The sequence below is a fragment of the Scomber scombrus genome, chromosome 9, assembly GCF_963691925.1.
Source record: "Scomber scombrus chromosome 9, fScoSco1.1, whole genome shotgun sequence".
NCBI classification, from domain to species: Eukaryota; Metazoa; Chordata; class Actinopteri; order Scombriformes; family Scombridae; genus Scomber; species Scomber scombrus.
Genome location: NC_084978.1, coordinates 8,320,008 through 8,338,423, shown reverse-complemented (window position 1 = coordinate 8,338,423; position 18,416 = coordinate 8,320,008). Strand labels below are relative to the sequence as shown.

The window sequence follows — 18,416 nt, the reverse complement described above, 5'->3', positions numbered from 1 at the left end:
GAAATATATTTCGCTGGTGTCGATTCTACATTAATTCCACAATATTACATTTTAATATACATTTTTAAAAAGCTTCAATGTGAAGAAAATAAAGAAAAAAGGATTCATTGCGAAATTGTGCAATTAATTAGTTACTTTTTTAATCAATTGAAAACCTCATAAAAACCTTTAGGCTACTTTACATGCAGGCTATTAGTCCAACCGGAGATCATTTCACTCATATTCAGAGTGGGAATACATCAGAAATATAATATATGGAATATTGTAATAAGAATAACTACTGAGAGTAAAACAGCTCTCTGCGAGTTAATTGCAAGTACAGCTGCAGCTGTAATAAAGTTTTACCAGGGGCAGGTTGTACTAGTCATTTTTGTGATTGACAACTTGTGTGACTTCATTGATTTTATAACTGTATATGTTTTTTAGAACATCTGCTTCATCCTCAGACAGACAGATATATACTGTAAATGTACTTCTGACATATAAAGATGAAGCACCAGTGCACAGAGCTGGTGCAGAAGGTCAATCTAAGATGAATTAATTCCTTACTGCAATTACACAGCAACAGCATGTGGCTATAAATATCATGAAAGAAAAAAAATCAGAAGCAAATGAAGGCTGTTGTTTTTCCTTTCAGTGGACTGTGATTAGAGTTTGATCAAAACCAATCAAGTATGATCCCCTCATCAAATCACACCACCTTGTTTCAAGTCAATTCTGAATCCTAACACATGAATTACCTGAGATCAACTGCGGTATTGGCATTTGCAACATATGAGGCTGCCATGACTTAGTGATAGTGAATACAAGACATCCCACTCATCTTCTAGGTTAGACTGTGAGCCCCATTAGAAAAGTGCTAAGTAGGCTAATAGAAATGTGGATTATCTACCAGCACTGGCTGTTTTTTCTTCCCCTGTGTTCTTTATTCAACTGTATGAGACTGCAGCAGCCATGAGCTCTACTTCACTCTCTAGCACACACTCATATAATCAGCACACACTAACATTACAATGTCAATGATGGAGAAAAAGAAATGAAGCAGAGGGGACAAACAAAAAAATTATATAACATGGAGTTAAGTTGAGTGTTGATGGCCAGAAAGAATCATATTTAGAATTAAAAGTTCAAGTCAATGGTGAAAAGATAAAAAACAAAAAACAAGCTTAATATTAATGTCAATCGATAATGTCAAGTAATCAAATAAAATGGGAATTCACTTCTAATAATGACAGCATCCTCTTAAAAACACATTTACACATCTGTACTTTTTCTCCTGGACAAACATCATATTTTTTTTTATCACAACCACATGTGACACAGTCAGTCCCAGTAGAAACAATGCCCCCTCCTGTTACGCATTACAAATAAAGATACATGACAGATATCAACCGTAGTGCAAGTCAACGTCTGGATTGTCCTTGTTTATTTTGCAGGCAGCCTTGTTGCACTGCTTGCACTGAGATTTTAAAAATGCAGCTCTGACTAAATTCAAACCAATAAAAAATGTAGTGCATGTACATAATGGGAATAATGTCTACACATCAAGCACAAAATATGTTTCAAACACTCTGACTATCATGAATTTATGGTCAATCCCGAATCACTTTCTGATGAATCAAGGCATGCTTAAATTCTTATATAAAATGAATCATGTTTTTAGGTGAAAGCACATGCTGACATTCTGAAAACACTGCTTCCCAAAACCTTCAAAGGCGTGGGATTTGACATGCAGAAAATCTGACTGCATAATCCCACAATGGACTGAGGAAATGTTAAACCCCATGAACTGAATTAAACCTACTGTATGTGTACTGTGCATAAGCATTCAAAGCTTTTGGGTATAAATAAGGTTTTCCACTTAAAATGCTGTGTTTGAGTTATGAAATGACAGAGAAAAGTGAAACACTTTTGCTTTTGAGAGGGGGTAAACAAGTAAGAGAAAAAGTCTACAACTACTGAAATACATCTAAGAATATGAGGGGAAATAAATTGTTTTAACACATAATATTAGGTAATTACTCTGCAACTTATTTGCAAAACATGAATGTAAATTAATTATTATTCTATCATCAGAAGTTTAAAGATGCAATGCTTTACATAATGAATTTTTTCATCAGACTGCAGCAAGGTTATTCCAGAATCGACTCATGTCTCTAACCTCGTGACCCGCAACGGCCTCAAAAATCTACAATTTTAACATTTTCAAATGAATAATAATGAATTTTTAAATTAAAAAACAAACAAACTACAATATAAGTGCCATATAAATATACTACATTGCAGCAACTGGCCCAGATTTGCCCTATCGTGTGTTACTGAGGAAGAGGTAGCAGCTGTGAGACTTACTCTGAAATGGCTTCTCTCTCATCGTAATCCACCTTTCACTTCAACAAATATACCCACACACCTCTTAATATACCAGCACATAAAAGTCTGTGGAGTAACTGCACTGGTCACTTAAGCCTTTGATATATTACTGAACACCATGATACGCCCCTTTTAAGTATTTGGATCTGAAACTTGACTCTGTGTGGACTTAATGATTAATCATGCCAACTTTTTTTTTTTTTTTTTTTCATTGAAAGATTTTCTCAGCCCCTTAATCTTTATCTTTTTTGAGGTCAAGATCAAATGGTGTAATACTGCAGCAGCTTTTCTTTGGGGAAAAACGTGCTTACACATTTTCTGTCTTCAGCCAATCATGCAACATAAGAGTTGACTGTACACCTGAAGTTTAATACTGGAATCAACATTCTAATAACATTTAATATTTCATATACAATTCAATGTCTGAACTCAAATAAGATTGAAAACCTGGACTGTATGCTGGTCATTTCTAGTACAGACTTGTATAATATGACACTGTATTTTTTCACATACTCAATTTCTCTGCACATAGTAGGTGACAGTATGCCTGAGCAGTGTAAGGCGCCATGGTTTTTCTGGTCTCCAATTTGAGGTGTGGGTTTGAATCCAATTTCTGACAAACAGTTTTACACTCAGGACAGAGTCTCCCTATGATGAAAACCTTTAAGCGATAACTTCAATGTGATTCCATGTAACTCAATGAGCAGCAGTGCAGTGTGTAGTCCCTGTGCACTTCACTGCCGGAGCTGGACATTTGAAAACCACTGAGGCAAACCATGCTAACATATGGACTTTTGGCACTGAAACACTTTAAATTATATCATCCAATGCCTAGCTAATGTTGGATTTTGTGTTTAAAAAAACCAAAAACATATTGAACAATGAGCCTTCAAGAAAGCTTGGCTTTGTCTTCCATCAAGACACACAGGGAATTAAGCTGGCCTTTAAAGTGCAGGTTCAGTGACTGGGAAGGCAGATGAAACAGCTGTGTGGTTTATGGGCTTTGCTTTGAAATCAGATCAAGACGGATGCCTTCTTTGCATAATTCCTCAACGTCAGCTTGTCATCATCTCCATCAGCAACATGCTTTAAAGAGCCTTTGTGATTAATACTGCAAGCCAATGCTGAAATGACAGACTCATTCCCTCATTAATGACGCTTGCAATATCTATCAAATGAAGCTTTATGAAGCCTTGGCATTTTAATAGAAACACCTCCTGGAGTGGATCTTTGTTTTAGTTGATCAAAACTCTGTTTTTACAGGTTTGCAGTCTGAACATTGACACATAAAACAGAGTTTTTACAAGAGAAGGAATGGTACATTGAGCTGTACTAGTGAACAACAAAATATCCCTGAGCAGATAAAAGGTTCTTCTGATATCTAAAATGGTTTGGCCTTGTCCATTCATTGAATTTAGACCATTTTAAAGAACTGTGTCTGTGCAAGCTGAGTCCACATTTCAACACATTTTTTACTGAACAGTCTGATGCCACTTCTTGATACTCAGATTGTTAGGTCCATTAGGTTTCTATGATGTTCTCTCTTAAAACAAAAATTAAAAAATCTTTTTTTGATTAAAGCATTGACAAGCCTTGAATACTGCGTGTAATGTTCCAACACTGAGTCGGGACACAATTAAAAGCCGTTTTGCACTCACTAAGCTTGGCAAGCTCAGTGAAAGCCTTTTCATATTCATTGTGTAAGTACTGCAAAAGGTCTTGTGCCATTTTACTCTCCATTAAGAGACTGATGCAACTGCTAATGGAATTGAAAGGCCATTTGCTTTGACTGGCTTGCCCTTCACCAATAGGAAAATTGCAGTATGGGTGCATCACAAGAATTCCAGCAAAATAAATCACACATGCTATAGCCAAAGCTTTTCGATTACAGCTGCCACTATTTTTACAGATTAGTATTCATAACTACAAAAATGCAAATGTTTCGAAAAGTTAGAATTTCAGAAAAACCTCTCACAAAATCCCAGTTTGATTTTACACAAGATAAATAATGGATGAATTCCACGATAAAACATGCCATTTAGACCTGGTTGGATGTTTATATATGTCAAATCAATAAATTGATTCTCATCAACGCTTAGCTTTCAACTCACCTCTGCACTGCTCTGGTGCCTAGTTTAAGTCTTTGGCGGTATTCTTTAATAGAAAAGGAGACAGCAGCTTCTCACTGTGAAGACCTAAAGGTGGGGTGGGGAATGGTATTGTTGGGGGGGGGGGGGGCTGTACCTGGTGGAATTCAGGACCATTAGAACAACCTTGCCCTAGGTGAGTTTTGGGGATTTACTCTGCAAAAAGAGTTGTCAATTTTCAGGGGCTTGGGATTTTTGAGAAGAGAAAAAAAAGGTATGTGAATTCCATCATATTTCCTGCCACAGTACTTCCACTGCTCTCCACCTCTATCTGATCAAACAGCAAAACTTATTTTAAGTCATTTCTCTGCAGGGGAACCAGGATGTAACCAATATTTCAAGTATTACATAATCATTGCAATATGGAAAAATACACAATTCCATATGTTCCTAGACAGCCATACAGCGGTCATTCATCAACATCATAATTCATTTACAATATATGATTTGTAAATATACTTGCAAAGCTGAACTTGCTGAAGATGCACTGTGAATATAAGCAGCAACACATCACTGTTTGTTCATCTCTCTTTCTCTCGCTGTCTCTCTCTCTCCTCCAAACATTGCTACAGATGGCAGATCATCATACAGATGATGACTGTTTAGCAGTTCTTTCTGACAGCTCTTCGATTACATAGCAATTACACTCCTTCTCAAAGGCTGCTTTGACAATTAGCCTGCTGACAAAACACTTTGTTGTATTTATTCATGTGGACAGCTTTTGCTTCCTTGTTTGTCCAGAGAGATTGTATTCACACCTTGGTGAAATGCCACAGTTCCTAAATTCATCACTGGAAGAACAGTTTCTACAATTTACAGCTGACAATGCTTCTATCACTGTATTATCTTAAACCTGCAGAGCTTAAACCTGGCAAAGTCCGCAGGGAAGTGAGTCAGTTTTCACTTTTATGCAACACATTTATACTTGATTAGTGTTCACACAGACATTCAACTTAATAACCAGTAACCATAAGTTAATTATTTATAAAGGCTCAACAAGCAATTGCTTTTAAACATGCAATTAGTGTATTGACTTTAATCATCCAGAAAAGTTCATTTTTGTACCATTTCAAACTCTTCCAAGAAAATAAATAATACTAAAAGGCCTCATATTTGAAAGTTTTCATAGTCTACATTTTTGTGATGTGACATTTTAGCTGCATATTACAATAATATCACTTGTTTTGAATATTTTATGGCCACACACAAACTTAACCACTTTTTAACACAACTGATGAATCTACAATCAGGCAAGCCATTTTAAGTAAAGAAAAACAATGACAAAAACAATTATTGGTAAACTGCTGGGGAACATTTAAAGATGTCACGTTTGAAGTTGGAGGACTATACTTATAAAACTATATTTATTTATTTATTTCTCAGTGTAACAAACAGTAAACACGAAATCTGCATTTCATCACATTATAAAGTTGTTTATAAGACAAAGAGCCATACAGTATTAGCATTCATTTAAAGTCCAGTATCTGGTCACCTGGCTAATGTACTACAAGTCCAGTATTCGTCACTGACTGTCCACCATGTTCACCGGCTCATTGCTAGCTTGGTCTTTATGCTGCTTAGTCGGCAGGTAGTGTACATCGGGTTGATGCAAGGTTGTTGTTTTTTTTGTGTGAAAACTGTTTGCATACTACTGCTAGAAAAGACACAGGTAAGAAACTGAGAGTGAATCAAATTAATTAAGCTTTGGGCTGTAAAACTAAAACAATGAATTAAAAATCCTGAAATGCTCTGTAGTGCTGAGGGAAACTGCAGACAGGTGCAATAATTCTTGGTGGGTTTGTCATGATAAGTGACTCCTTTCACATATACAAAGTCATTTGATCCATTGTAACATAAAAATACTAATTATAGCAAATTTAAGCACCATTTGAAGTAAGTGATAAATCGAGTGAGTCATCAACCAATGTGAAGGGTGTGAATATTGTGGGCAGTTATAGAGGAAATACAAATAAACAATGACATGAAAACGTTCTTAAAATGCTGCTAGATTTTAAGATGGAGGATGATACGCCATACTGTAGGACATAAACAACAGCTACAGTATTTTTAACTGACTACATTTCTTAGAATATTTCAAAACTAATGAGCAATGGAGAACCCTCATGTTGAACTTGTGGCATAAATTTGCAATCCTACCCTGCAGTGCCCATTGCAACAGTCATGTTGGCTACAAATCTTTGAGTTGTTGCTGTTATAATCACACTAACAACAGCAACCTGTCACTTCCTGTCACAGCATATGCTTTTTGATCCTGGGATAATAAGAAAGCTACAGTGTCTAAAAGTGTAGAATATAAACAAATCAACATAGAGGCGGGAAATGGAGACACTGGAGAGACATGTTCCCATCCAAATATGTCTCTGCTCAGCACTTTGTTGTGAATCTGCTTTGAAAGGTTGTTCTGGCACCCTTTTGAAAAGAAGTTGCCAGTTTCAATCTCTTGTGTGTGTTTGAGCTGAACTGACCTTGGGAATAGTCATTCACTCTGGAGTCTTGTGATTGGAGCCTTGCGATTATGACTGGTTGATGAAGCCAACATGAATTCTTGGTTTGGGAGGTCCTGGCCACCTCAGGGAAGATTTTGAACATTCAAATGCTTGCTGGAAGGATTTTAAGCATTTTCATTCCATATGCAACAAGCCTCTGAGTGTCAGGAACAACAACAAAACACTGTTACCCAGTTTTGCTGAAGTGAGAGTCATTTCTGTGACTGAAGCAATATCGATTTGAATTAGTAATTACATGAAACAATGTTGCCTACATCATCTTAGGGGTCATAGAAATGTGACATGTATTCTGAGATCTATTTATGTGCCTCCCCATTCATTTACAGCTTGCTTCTCCAATCACTTGAGAAAATGGTTGCTGGGAAAAAAACAAAAAAAAACAACAACAAACCACTCATGGTTGTAGTGGCAGAGTCTTTTGCAATGGCAATATAATTGCATTTCCTGTGCAAATCACTCTGTTTATGTGTAAACCAGACAAAGGAAGCCGTATCCAGCTAAAAATGGGAAAGCCTATCTTTTCCTGATTAATTGTTGGCATATTGTTCTCAACTGGATGCACTCCACTTGCACAGATGACTAATTTTCACCTCTATTGTAAGAAAATTAGAGGAGAACGAGATTTGTATATTGTGCTGTATATCTCTCACACCACATTGAATAGACATGTAGCACTATGAAATTTATATAATATACTATAGAGAGATTATATATATATATATATATATAAATATGTGGTTTTCCCATAAAGAAATGAAGATTCAGCTGAGCTCCCCGTTACTTAACCATTATATACCCACATGTTGCTAAAATAGTACTTTAAAGGGTCACTAATAAATGTTATGTATCGAATGGATAATCCAATTCAATGAAATTAAAAAAAGACGGAGCAGTTAAGATATGAATTAAAAAAACTAATCACTTAAAATAGTTACTATACTGATCTTGGCTATTGGTTGTAATTTATTCCTATTGCGTTTGAAAGTAACCTTGTTTGCAAATGTCAGCATTATCTTCAAAAACAATTGTATAGAAAGATAAGAACTGCTATTTTTCAAGGCACTTGTACTGAGTCACCGGCTGGAGAATTTATCAGCCTGTCCTTACGAGAAAACAGAAGTTAGTTCAAAGAGTCAGTCAGCAAAGATGTCCCTGAGTGAAGTTTATACCATCTAGCGGCCATATTAATTAGGACCTGGGGAGGTGATGCAGGTCAGATGACGTCAATATAAGATGACAAATTTTAATATTTGGAGGTGGCGAAATTGTGTGGATGGATATTTCTGTTGTTGTCCACTTCCTCTTTTCAATTGTGAGTGGTCGTATTTCTACCCACAAGTCAGGATGTTTTGTCTGTTTTTTAATCATGGTGTTTACTGTTGCTATGACAATGAAGGATGTGTAACTTTAAGGAACTTTTAGAAAGTTATCATATTTGTTACTCTGAAATGTAGGTACAATCGACATACATTCATTAGTAACACCTGTGCAATCAAATATAATCCAATACAATAACTCTGCCATAACATTCTACTCTTACAATTCTTGTTGAAATTCTAGGAAAGGTGATAAATCTACTTTATATATTATTGAATTTATAGTGGGTGGTGGACATGTACTAGTGTGCATTATATTGAATGGTGTTCTCAATATTTTGGCCCCCTCATGTATGTTAATGGAGTGGACTTCGCGTGGTGGAGTTAGACAGCAAGTGTACATAATGAAGTGGCAGGTTAGTGTATGTGGCTGTTTCATTTAGAGCAGGGGTGTCAAACTCATTTTCATTCAAGGGCCACATACAGCCCAATTTGATCTCATGTGGGCCAAACCATTAAAAAGATGGAAGGAAGGAGGGAAGAAAAAAGGAAGGACGGATGAAAGGAAGGAAAAGAAAACGTCAAGGGAAGATGGAAGAAAGGGGGGAAGGAAAGGTGGAAGAAAGGGACGAAGGAAGGAAGGAAAGATGAAAGGAAGAAAGGAGGGAAAAAAGGAAGGGCGGACGGACAGAATGAAGGAAGGAAAAAAGGGAGGAAGGAAAGATGGAAGAAAGGAGGGAAGAAAAGAGGGAAGGGAGGAGGAAGGAAAGAAGAAAGGAAAAGTACACAGGAAGGAAAGTGGGCCGGAAAAGCCCCGCCCCGGTTCTGGCCAACGGGCCATATGATTGACATCCCTGATTTAGAGGATGTGTTTGAATTTGTACTTTTGAGTCACTATCCTTTAATGCTTGATTGTATTGCCTTGCTTATAAGTCGTTTTGGATAAAAATATCTGCCAAATGACAACATGTATAATAAATGTAAGAAAGTAAAGTGTCTGCAATTAACAGTGTGTTAGCATTTGTGAGACAATTCATTGTTCAGCATTGATAACATGGTATAAGATAGGAAGTGGAGTGTAAAATACTATATGTGTTAGTTCCAGATTCATGATTTTTAATGCATTGTCATACATGTCTCTTTTATCGAATGAACTAAAGCAAACACACAATACATGCTGGCACATACAGTTATATTTCCTTCTGACTCCAAATATACCCACACTCTGTTCAACATGCCAACATTTCTTGCAAACTCTGTCTCCAGAGCCGGAGCTACAGCACACAGACTGAAAATCCCTCTGCTTACCAAAGAGCTTTCCTGAGGCCAGGGCTATGAATTGATACCTCACTGTTGCATTACTCTTGCCCACAAAACAGAGCACGAGACAGGAATAATAATAGAAGGAATCATTGCTTTATTCTTATATTGCTCACCAACTACTGCATTACAGTGGTGGGGAGGGCCTGCTGGAGACGTCAATATTCTCAATGGGCAAAAACGATAAGCTGTGTGTGCACAAGCACATGTTCAGATAAACAGTCCATACACGTTGAACACACACACACACACACACAACTTTAAAACTCACTGAAAAAAGCCTTTCAGCACTGCTGATGTCTTGGAAGTTTTCGTCAGAACACACTCTGCTTCTCTCGGCAAGAAGAACTAAGATGCAACCTGCGTACCCTCTGAGGCTCGGTGCATGCTCAATCATCAACATGATACGGCCCAAGGCTCGGTGATGAGGTCAATGCTGGAGTCTTGATCATGCATGAGTTAGCAACACACTGTTTCCCCACTAATGTGCCAAGCTAACCATGCTGCTTCAACATCTAGTATCCGGCTGCATAGCCTGAGTTCTATCCTGAGGAAACTCTGCTCTACCTTAAACTGTCTTCTGTGCATTGAAATGTAAAGCATAAAAAAAATCATTCACGGCTAGTTCAGCTGTCAAATATTGCCACTTAGAGTATTATGGTCATTCTATGAAATCCAGACACTATTCTAATCTGAAGACCACTCCACTCTAATCAAGATGATTTTACTTATGTACAACTCCAGTTTAATGGCGAGGTCTCTTGAGTGGCCTGGCATCACAGCTCATTACTGAAACTGGCCTTTAAAGTTTAATCTGCCATGCAGTCATTCTTAATTTTGAACGGTGTCCCCTTCCATTTCAGAGTGGCTCTCACACATTTCTACAGCATATTAATCAATAATAAAAGTAGTCAGGGAAGTCAGACGTACTGTCCTTCAAAATCTCTCTAATGCCACTTTACTTGACAACAGCAGACAGGACTGCCTGTGTTCCAGTCTTCATTCACCTTAGAAAATACCACCCTAATCTGTCATGTGTCGACTGCAGCCTAACATTTTTACTTTGTTTGGCAGACATTGATTTTTACCAGGTGTTGTCAAGGAGGCATCCAACTTATACATATCTCCTTTGCTGTCTCTCTAGAGCCTGCTTTAGAGGGAATTGCAAGAACACACACGGAAAAAGAAAAGCTCAAAGAAATGACTATATTTTAAGGTAGCCAAAAATATTGACAAAGGTGTTGAATAAGGACCTTGTTGGGGATGAAACGTGGGGGTTATAAACCAGGGATTATCAAAGCAGCATTTCTCAGTGTCTTGTTACATATTTAAATGTTTCTTGTCCATGTACACTCATACAGTTGGCAGCAGATTCCAATAAATATTGTAAATACACAGCTGTATGAGCTGATAGATGAGGATGCATCAAAACCTACCAGACGTTGCATGTTTTTGGGTGCTGTCCATGCACATTTGGGTGCTGTTCATACACCAGACATCAAAACACATGGCCTAAAACGATTCAAGAAATTTCAGCCGACGATTTATCCAATCCTCCATCCATATATTCAGGGTGTTTTCCACCAGAGAAAGTCAGATAACAACAATTTATCAACAACTGTCTTGCTGTAGCACAACCTCCAGCTCATCTTGCATGCACACACACATTTACAACCTAGTTGAGAAACACTTTATATTCATTAAGTGTCAAAATGTTATAACAAATAGCTGCCTTAAAAGAGCAACAGTATATCTTGTTTAAGAACTATTTGGCACCAAAAGAGAAATGATCTATGAGGCAGCTTTGAAGGTAATATCCTTCCACTGTTTGACAGTAATATAAACAGCAACACTAATTATAAAGTAGTAGATATACTTTGCACTTTTATTGAGGTTTACAACAAGTTATAATATGTGCAACTTCATGTAGAAATAAGTCCTATAAAACACATTAAAAAATACTACTGCAGCATATCCTAAACTGACAATCCGACCAAGTTCAAAGGAACTAGTTTTACGTTTTACGTTTTTTTTTAACAGTTGCATCTTAGCCATCATAGATGGAGGTCTACACACACAAGAGCAGACAAACAAAGCTGTATAGTCTGTTGTATGAAGACAACTGTTAATGGGAACCAAAGTGCAGAAACAGAGCTCTTGAAAATTGCTAATCCCCCTTTCTCTTAATGGTGCAGTGATTTGGTGTTCTGAGCGAGTCTTCCTTCGTTTCTCTCCGGGTTCAATCTCAGCTCAATTTTGATATTTTGTTGGAAAAATAAGCCCTAATGATGACACCGTGTCAGCATCTCTCTTGCCAAATTGTCTCTATAGAGAAAGAAAGAGAAAGGAGACAGACAAGATTTGTCTGTGTAATGCTCATCTTACTCATTTATTGCCAAGAGCAAGCATCATAAACCTGCAGTGTTTTTAAAAGCGGATGATAAATATTCTGAATATTTATGAAAATGAAAGAGACTGGAGAGAAAATCTTCATCATGCAGACGCACGGCAGGCTGATAACCGATTCCTGCAGTTGACTGGCTTATACATTAGAACTTCTCTCCAAGAAGGTCAAAAGTTCAGTTCCTGCAATATTAAATCTTTTTTATTGTGTAAGACACTGATGCATGCCTACTCACTGTAACACACTCAGGAAGAACATCAACTAAATGTTCAATATGCAAAGAGCATGTTTTATTGCAGCTAATAGCACAAGTAGCAGAAATATAATTTAAGTTAATGGTTGCAATGCAATCATTGCTATTTAATGGCTTTGATGAGTATACGTATGTAAAGTACACTTATAAACTTTTGTCTCCATAATGGAACTGAATCTGCATAAATCTCTTGTTTAAAATACAATTTCAGCATTGAATTGTGTTTTATTTCTATAAACAATAACTCATTAGATATACTTGATATATTTTCACAGACAAATTAGCTTGGGTGAATGTGTGCTTGTGCACTACATTATAACGAGTGAGTGGACAAATGGTGCTATCATGGTGAGAGAAACAGAATAGCGGGAGACAGGTAATAGTTGTGTAGCTGTCGACAGCATCCATTATGCCTCTCTGTGCACTTTTTCCATTTAGCCTCTTCATATGACTCCACAGGGCTGTGCCTATCTGCTGTTTGGTTTCTGTCCTTGTAAATTATGCAATTTGTGTTTCATGCCACAGCAGGCATCAATTAGCACCTCACTCATGCCTCTACATCTGAACTGCAACAAATTTGGTTCTGTGTTGCTCAGAACTTTATGTAAATTTGTTGTGACTCGACTGAAAGGGATTGAAATGTTGAACACTGGTGAGCTTGCTCATTGCTCATCTTGGGATGTTAAATCAAGAATACATTTTTAAATAGTTTGCTTCATAAATATAGATTGAAATAGTTTTCACTGTTGCTGGATTATCATCAAAATGTACAGTACTGGAAAAAATATATATTATTTTGTTTGGGAAACAACTGGATTTTTAATTATGCAACACCTGCATATGAATAATATCTTGTTTTAAAACTTTTTTTGCATATTTTTGGAATGAATTAATCATTCTTGAACATCTGCAGGATAATATCCACCACATACAATTGGACATAGGTCAAAATGTAAGAGTTTTCACACTTTCTGATTTAGCAAAGCAAAAGTTGGACAGATATGTGAAAAATGGGAAGATTGTTCATTAGATTTAGCACTTAGGATGGAAAAGATAAACAGAAATCACATTTTTTGAGATGGTGAAGAAAATGAAATTGCAAACACCTCAGTTTTTTTTTATTATATCAGGGGGAAATATACCTTTAAAAAATAGCAAACTTTTGCCCATTACTTACAAATTAAACAGCAAAATCTGTAAAAACTGATTTTAAATCACTGTACATCTCACACTATTATTAGCCTCATTTGGAATTAAAAAAAAGAAAACTGTTTCAAACGTGGATATTCAGTGTCAAAGCAAGATGTAGCTTGTAGAAAAATGATTAACTTTCACATCAGAGAGCAGGATTCATTTTCCCTCTCCTTGGAACCATTGATGTTGGCTTTCTTTTGATAACCATGATTTGACCATATTTCCTTTAGTTTAACCATTGCTAAGATCTTTTCAGAACTTTTACCAAGTAGTTTCAAGTTGCCTAAATGTAGCTGTATCATATATTTAGGGGCAGCAGTTTAGAAAAGACATATTTTTGAATGTACTGATAAATAATTGTCATTTCAAACATTACTTGAATAAGGTTTGACAAAACATACAGTTCACTGTCATGTCTTCTTGTTCACTGTCATGTCTTCTTGTTGAAACAGCAGCTTGATACTGTCGTCAAACTGTATTGGTCTGACTCTCAGCAGCGCACGCAGCAGAACGCTCATGACTGTGAAACGTCTCTGCGGTGAAAGACACTGATCGTCCTTCAGATTGGGGCCTAATCATGTTTGCTTTGCCCCAATTAGATAAGCGAGGTGCATCGTCAACACACAAGCTTTCTCATGACTCCTTTGACAGTCCCTGTGCTTTTCCTCCTGCTCACCAAATGGCATCAGTAGGAGGCAAAGGATGGTCCACATTCACACCCAGTTGAGTCATTTCACACTGGATGAAATCCATTAGAATTAAGATCATAAAAAGCCAAGACGAGACTGACAATGGAAACTGAGAAGTGAAATCTGAGAGAAAAGGCGGTGGCGGGCAGCATATGGCCTAGTGAGACCATAAGTTGTCAGTTTATAAAAGGCAGCAGCTGGTTAAGTTTCCTGGTGAGGATTAATATTGTATGACTGTGCTGTATATCCTTCACTCTTGACCAGATTAAACAGCAGAAGGTGTATTGATACAGCAGCAAACCCACAGTTGGCACCACAGTCTGCAGTCACACTTGTTTGCAGTATCACATTTCAGCCATAATACACAATGGACTGCCTCCTATTTGTAGTCCTTCCTTGTTCGCCTTGACCACATCTATTTTCTTGCACTCCGGAATCTCCACACCAATCTATGAAGCCAGGTCATGTGAGATACCACATTTTAACACAACCTGGCACAGAAAGTGTTCCTATAATTTGATGAAGCTGAAGGAATGTGCAGTTTAGAAATTCTCCAAAACAGAGATTATGATAAATCTGGACTAACATGCAGCACAGACTGTCAAAGGATACACTTCACAGCCAATCTGCAATTCTGGGCACAATCTGATACCACAGTTAATCACACAGCAGTATCCTTTTTCTCCATCAGCAGTAAAAATCATATCGATATCTGATGTTTAACATTGAATTATGATCATTTCACCACATGAAATAATTATTCCACACCAGTGATGCATGCTCTGGTTGCTTTATAACCCTAAACATGCTCCGGACACGGTGCAAATAACGAAAGACAATGAATTTTGACCTCATCCTGATGTTTATTCAAGGCACTGTCAATAATGTAATCCCCATGATTTAGTTAGAAATCACATCTGCCACATTCAGGTGAAGGCCACTTTGTCTCCTCCATATTCATAGGCAACTATATTGACTAAATGTCTTGTCTGGCTAAGTATACAATACGAAGAGTGAAACTTGAGGATCAGTTGTAGTATGAAAAGAAATGCATACAGGAGATTCTGGGATTAGGCATGAAAGTGAGTATGCTAACGTAGTCTCTTCAGTCAGGTATGGACACTGATTGACACTGAGGACTTACTGCTGTAGACATTTGGCAGACAAGCTAACAGCAGCGTACAACTTCCTCAGTTGTAAGGAGTCAGAAAGGGCTTTGAAGTATCCCATGTCGTTAGTACAAAAGAACAACACGCTGCGCTCTAAAATTCACACTGTAAATTACACCTGTAGCGAGCTAACCTGGGGCTACAGTAGCACTCTGTTACAGAGGTCAATAACTATGGCAAGATACGTTTACCGTGAGTCTTTGTATTCCCAGAGTGACAATAGAATCTCATTGTCAGGTGTTTAGTCAGATAAGGTCGCACCCCCGCAGGGATTAGCGTTGGCTTTTCATCAATGTAATGCTTTAAAAACAGGTTTAGCAAACGTACGGTGGATCAACCAATTTAAATGCTAAACCTCTTTCTCTCTCAGAAGATTGGGGCCAGGGGCTAAACACATACAGATAAACAAATCAACCTAGCTGTAAGGACTTGGAACGAGGGAAAACAAATGAATGACCCTCACAACTTTATTTGTACAGAGAGTGCTGGGAAACGGTGATATAGCTTGCAAAGTGTTAAGGTGAGAGGCTGATTCCCTTGTTTGGCACGATAATACTTCCAGTGTCGAGTTCCTTGGCTAAAAAGAGCCATCCTGAGGCACTGTATTCAACACTGAAAGAGCAAACAGAGCTTCAGGAGTTTGAGATAACAGCAGGAGGAGGTGATACAAAAATGTCACTGACTCTGGTTTAACATAACACAGTTGTAGACAATTGTACGTACAGTAACAATATGCAACACCACTGCTCATATGCATCCCGCAGCAGTCGTTGAATTAGAAGCCGGCTGGATCATGCTGGGAAGTGACATTACTCTTTGAGAGCAGCATAATGATCACTATCAATCTCTTCATTGTCGAGTCACATTAGAGAAATATCAGGGACGAGTACTGGAAAGGGGAAGGAGACCGCCGAGAGACATCCTCCACCATGACGGCATGGCAGTGCATTAATCACATTGGCGAGAACCTCTCTGTGTCCAGGCTGAAAACTGTCAGGATAAACACTTCAGCCGATAGAGATGCTACTGTTGTGCCAGTAGAAAATTCCTAGCTGGTGTCCCACCACATTAGCAAAGAGTGCCTGCTCTCTCTTTGCAGCACATAACTGTCACCGCTTTCTCATTTCAGATTCACATTTTTCTCTAAGGCCATTTTGAAAATGTTGCAACTGATATCCTTTTTTTGTAAAGAAAATATGAAGCCAGGCAAGCAACAAAACTGTCATTACCTCATAATCATCTGGGCTCAAGAAAGAGTTGCTGCTGCAGATATTGAGCTCAGACATTTTGTATGTAATAACAAGCAGAAGAGGCTGTATTAAAACCTATAATACCACATCTGACATGCATCATAAGACATCTGAATGAATGCTTTATGACTTTCAAAGCCTATATAAAGAGCAATCTCTGACAACTCACAACGATTTCATCCATTAACTCCATCAATCTAACTTTGCTCCATCAGTCTCAGTTAGTGTTGACGGTCTCAGCAGTCTCTGGTAGAGACCTGCTACAAGTGCCGCCACTCGGAGAAAAAATTTGGAATTTAAACTTTTTTCCCCCCTAATCTTTCCGTCTAGTATAGCAGCACACATGTCATAGTCAAGTGGTTTATGAAACCACCAGCTCCCCATACTCCGCTAGTGCCATCTAAATAATGAATACTCTGCCACTTGCAGTAATCCTCCAGCAGCCATCCCCAGAAATAGAACAAAGTCAGACGGAGCCCTCTTTCTCTCTCCTTCACTTTTCAAAACAAATAGTGCTGATTCCTGAAAACACCATTCGAATTGATGCCACTCCAATCATACTGCACGATAATGATGTGTTGTGCTCACGTTTGCAAACAAAATATTTTAGTTATTGCGGGGATTCGATATTCTTGGTCATATCTTAGTTGGGACTTCAAAGTTTTGCTTAGTATCAATTTGAAAGCAAGCGTGGGTAGCCAAAGATTTCAAAAGGCATCAGGAGCTAACCAAAAAGCTACAGTAACTGCGAAGGGCACCTTAGGGCTTCTTATGATGGATGATAAGAAAGAGAAAAGACAGAAGAGGATATGTGGGGGAGAGAAAGAGTGAGGAGTAGGAGAGATGAGCGAAAAGAGAAATTATAGGGAGAGAGGTGAGCTTATATGAAAGGTATACTTAATTAGACGGCATGTTTGCCCTCTTCCACAAATTCCTTCATGTGGTGCCAGGAAAAAAAGACCAAAGCTGATGAGTCTGGGGAGAACTATCTGCCTAAGTGGCCTCTTATTGAGGGATAAAAAGCTCCTCTTTGCCTCTGTTCCCATCTACTGCCCTGATTATGAAAGAAGTGAAGGTGGATGAAAGGAGGGGCCATGGATTTCTGACATATCCTATTGTATGCAGATGTGATGACAGGCCTGGCATTTGGTAGATGAAACCTATGAACTGCCTTCTGAGATCTGAGCCTATTACAACAGGACAAAAACTAGACGAGACTAAACGAGACTCCACAAATGTTTTTTAATATTTAATAAGAAATAGTCATAGCTTGTCTGTATAACATCATCAGAGTGTCAGTGTATAGCCTGAAAATTACTTACAAATCAATACTCAACACACCAGCACCTTGTTAAGGTTTCAACAACTATTTTAATACTTAATATGTCAGATAACATACAAATCAATGATATGGACTTTCCTATGTTGAAATCTCTAATGGTTTTACTTCAACTTTGTTTAAAAAGCAGTGTGCACCCAAACTATTATTATCATGTCATAAAGGCTGCATCACATTTATTTAAATTCAATGCAATTAAATGTCAATTAAATTAGACATAAAGGGGATCTGCAAACAATGATCATGATCTAAGTAGATATTATGGTTATGTCCTTTCATCTAAAAATGCATCAAACTCTGGCACTTGCAACAGTGTTGATTAATCAAGTGCTGTGCTAATGAAAGCTGTGAGACTGGGGGAGATTAGATGGTTGCTAAGCTTTGACCCTGGAAGTGAAAACAGCGAGGGCTGGGGATTGCTATCATAAAGCAGCTAA

The 18,416-nt window shown here is 37.8% G+C and overlaps 1 protein-coding gene across 3 annotated transcripts in view; it reads right to left on the bottom strand.

Moving 5' to 3' along the window:
• The window catches only part of si:dkey-237h12.3 (teneurin-3), a 130,546-nt gene that overhangs the window by 83,931 nt on the left and 28,199 nt on the right, over nt 1-18,416 (bottom strand). The window lies entirely within an intron of this gene.